This window comes from Pinus tabuliformis, chromosome 9 (assembly GCF_031772625.1).
Source record: "Pinus tabuliformis cultivar Carrire ecotype Pingquan chromosome 9, CPIR1, whole genome shotgun sequence".
In the NCBI taxonomy this organism is placed as follows: Eukaryota; Viridiplantae; Streptophyta; class Pinopsida; order Pinales; family Pinaceae; genus Pinus; species Pinus tabuliformis.
Window position 1 is genome coordinate 699637106 of NC_142307.1, and position 4160 is coordinate 699641265.

The window sequence follows — 4160 nt, forward strand, 5'->3', positions numbered from 1 at the left end:
GTTAATGATGTTGATCCTAATCATGAGAGGAATTGGTTAATGATGTTGATCCTAATCATGAGAGGAATTTGTTAATGATTTCAATATGGAAACGTCAGGATCTCCTTGCGCTCAAGTTCTTACTTGCCACATGTCCTCAACATTTACATTGTAAATGGTCCTCTAAATGTTGCCACCAAAGATAGTCTTAAAAGGCATAGTCTAAAAGGATGGTAGCACCAATCTAAGCGTCGAGGCGAGATATGATGGTGTTGAGAATGATTCTCACCATTGGAACAACAAAGTATGCTTCGTAAAGAGCAAGATTATTGGGTGCCAAAGCTGAGACCACATCCCCTTTTTGTATTTCGAAATGATTAACAAGAAACGATGCCACACATTTGCAATGCTTGGAGGTCTCAACCCACATAAAGCAAGACGATACAATTTAAATTCAAATGTGCATGGGCTATTAATGTTTTTGCATATACAAGTACAATCACCACTAAACTATAATAAATTAGTTATTGGAAACCAACCCACTGCCAAATACTTTATTGGAAAAAATTCCATAGATGATCATGGCATACCATGTAGAGTTAGACCATACATCATTAGCATGCACTAAGCCAAGCCAATCACTAGCTTAATGCATGGTGAATAATGGTTGCCATTATTATACTCTCACAATTTTTGTATGCTACATTACATTAATCTGAATGAGTAAAACAATAAAAACAAATTTATTAAATAATTGAAGGCAATTATTGTTTTTGTTTGAAAAGTGCAAGAACCCCATATCCAAGATTATTTAAACTTAATTTGCTAAAAAACCGTAATAAAAGTTGTTTGAAAAGTACAATACACTTTAGCAATTTTTTTTTTCTCTGTAAAGACTAATTCTATTAAAAGGAAAGAAGAATATAATTACAAAGAGGCAGAAGCCTTAGTCTAGAGCATCTGAATGCTTTCAGGTCATCAAAATTGTCCCATAATTGGGAAAACCAGTTACAATGAACAATAAAAACCATACATAGGAGCAGGAATACAATGACAAGACCAAAATGATGATTTGAGATAACCCCTTTTGAAGCAGTGAAGACAGACACCGAGAGACAAAAAAGTTGTACATGTCAGCAATAGAACCACAGACTACCGAGCCACAGAAACATAAACAAAACCACAAACCATGAACAACCGAACCTAACCAGTGAGCAGTAAAAAAACTCTGAGTAGACATGAGGGGGTCCAAGTGGCATCACATGGGGACGTCCTAGTCCGGTGGCTCCTCCACGACAGGGCAAGCATTGCCATACCAAATTTCGCCATCCCTCGCCACGTCACCAGCCACGCTGCCACCTGGAGGATCCAGCGCAGGACGGGTTCCGCTTGAGCTGCCCGCAATGGCCATCGAAATTGTGGCACCATGAGAGCTGCCACCTAGTGGTTGGGTGTCGCCTGGAGTGTCACCCTCCTCATGTTGCTCGCCACGCCTTTCCGCCTTGCCTTCATCTGCCGGGTTCTGCTCAGAGCCATGGCTGCCCGCAACTCTACGAACGCCCTGAGAATGCTCTGCCGAGGTACGCGCAGGAGCATGAGGCTGAGCTTCTTCTTCAGAGAAAATGATGGTGATATTAGCTGTGATGATGGGCCTGTTCAGGCTGCTCTGAAATCTGAAATGAGTCGACTGGAAGGCATTGTGCGGGAAGGGTCTGCTGGACGGGCTGGGGGGGGGAGAATTAGCTTGAGATGAGGTCGGAGAGGCAGGGGGCGGTGGCTGATCAACGGATTGAGCAGCTTGAGAACGCGCGCGACCACCACGGCTCCCTCCATGGCGGCTTCTCATGCGATGACGGACCATGGCTAAGCAACGAAGGGGAAGCTCAGTAGAATGGGGCTCTTTGATGGGAAGCCGAGAATGCACAATAGGATCCTGGACAGGGTTCAGAGAGCAAGGCTGGGAATGGGAGAAAGGAAACCCAATTCCAAAATCAAGAACCAACAGGAGCCAACAGCAATTGCCTGTAACCGTTCTGCAGCAGGGGATTCCTGCTTGGAGCGGGCAGAGGCTAGAGGACGGGTGCGAACAGTGGGGTTGAAGGCCGAATGCGCCATGTTTAAACCATCAGCTGCCTTGTCTCGGCCGAAGTGAGCATTTAAGTCATTCTGCAGGCGGACCTGCTCTCGCCTTAGGTGAGCCATCATGTGCCAAGTCTGGGCATGGATAATAGTGCTGTCCAGCAGCTGGCAGGGCTGAGCGCCGTCACACCTATTTAACTCCATTAATGAGCTCGGGAATCACCCGCATCTGGGTTACACTCTAGCAAAATTATTCGAGCCTCCTCTGAAATTTATTTAAGCCCACCTTGCTGAAATATTTGAAGAATTCAAATTCAATCAAAATCGAGCACTGGCTGACGAGAAATGAGGTACTGGGATGGGATTGGAATGAAATTTATTTTCCTTGCCGTAGTGTCTGCTGAATTGAGGTGATGGGATCGAAATGCCTAATGAGGGTTAGAGCGTATGCGGCTTTAAGCTCTTTGTAATTCTTTACAGGTTATTTGACCGAAATGCCTAATTAGGTTTAGAGCGTATGCGTCTTTAAGCTCTCTGTTATTCTTTACAGGTTATGGGACCGAAATGTCAAAGTAGGGTTAGAGCGTATGCGTTTTTAAGCTCTCTGTTATCCTTTACTCGGCTCTCGATGGTGTGAAATGAAGTTGAGTTTTAATTTGAAAGCATATTCTGCTGAATTTAGTCTACGGGGAAGAGATGTTCGATTAGAGTTGCAGCATACACATTTTTGGAGGTTCCTGTCAGCCTTAGTAAGTTCATACTCCTTTATATTCAACCACATATCATTATACATTCCCATAGATTTAAAGTGAACCTTAGAAAAAGGAGGTGAGAATTTTTGTTTTCGTTCATGGGGTGGTGGCGCAGTTGGTTAGCGCGTAGGTCTCATAGCTTACATTGAGGAATCCTGAGGTCGAGAGTTCGAGCCTCTCTCACCCCAATTTTATTGCTCAGCCATAAATTTTCCTCTGTACAAGGATCTGCCGTTTTTTATGCTACTCTTTTACCCCAATTTTATTGCTTAGCCATAAATTTTCCTCTGTACAAGGATCTGCCGTTTTTTATGCTACTCTTTTGCCCCATTTTTATTGCTCAGCCATAAATTTTCCTCTGTACAGGGATCTGCTGTTTTTTATGCTACTCTTTTGCCCATTTTTATTGCTCAGCCATAAATTTTCCTCTGTACAGGGATCTGCCGTTTTTTATGCTACTCTTTTAGATTCTTTCAAGTTTTACTCTTACTCAGTTTTAATACTTCAGATGCATTCTCTGTTTTAGGCATGCTGAAGGCATCTTTCTGGTTAGCATTTTCAAGCTTTGCTGTCATTTTTTACTGGGTTCTCATTGCTCTATATTCTGCCAGGAAATTATGTACATATATAAGCACATCTTGCCATGGGCCACTTGCAAGAATAGGGTAAAAACTAAGCAGAACCTATATAAAACATTTGATAACTAGACATGACAGCATATTGTTACAATAGACTATATGTTTTTTATAATAAACCATGGTTTTATGCTGATCCCTCCAACAGTTTGAAGAAGATCTGTAAATATAATTTCATTATAAAATAGTTTATCTTTACAATGGCCCTTTGGTTCATGTATAAAAATAGGAAAAAAAACATATTATGATTCTCACTTATCAGTGTTTGAGAAAGGTTGGGCATCATAAAATCATTATTAAAACGAGAAAACGAGAGCTGAAGCACACCACATATGAAGAGCATCGAAATACCTGCATTTCTGAGATGGGAAAATTATTACAATAGTGAACAGAGGTAAATACAGAGATTGTGAGCTTAGTTAAGTTCAAAGGATTTTTGTCATTTACTAAATTATGAATTTGGAAATTTCATACATAAATCCCATAGGTACCTCAAGGAACTGTGCAACCCACAGATCTGTTATCATGTTCCATCATATTGGGGCAATGGCAAAAATCCAATAGAGACCTACAAGGAACTATGCAACCTACAGATCAGTTATTATGTTTATCATATTGGGGGCAATGGCATAAAGTTATAAACAGTATTTTCTATTTTGTTCTCTTCTACTTTTGTAGAATAATTGTTTTCAAAAACGACATTTTATGTTTTTTC

At 41.2% G+C, this 4160-nt stretch overlaps 1 non-coding gene across 1 annotated transcript; it reads left to right on the plus strand.

Annotated features, from left to right (window-relative positions):
- Positions 1 to 2910: 2910 nt before the first annotated feature.
- On the plus strand, positions 2911 to 2998 carry TRNAM-CAU (transfer RNA methionine (anticodon CAU)). The gene is given in 2 exon segments: positions 2911 to 2948; positions 2963 to 2998. It is a non-coding gene; the product is annotated as a tRNA-Met (tRNA).
- The last annotated feature ends 1162 nt before the right edge of the window (positions 2999 to 4160 follow it).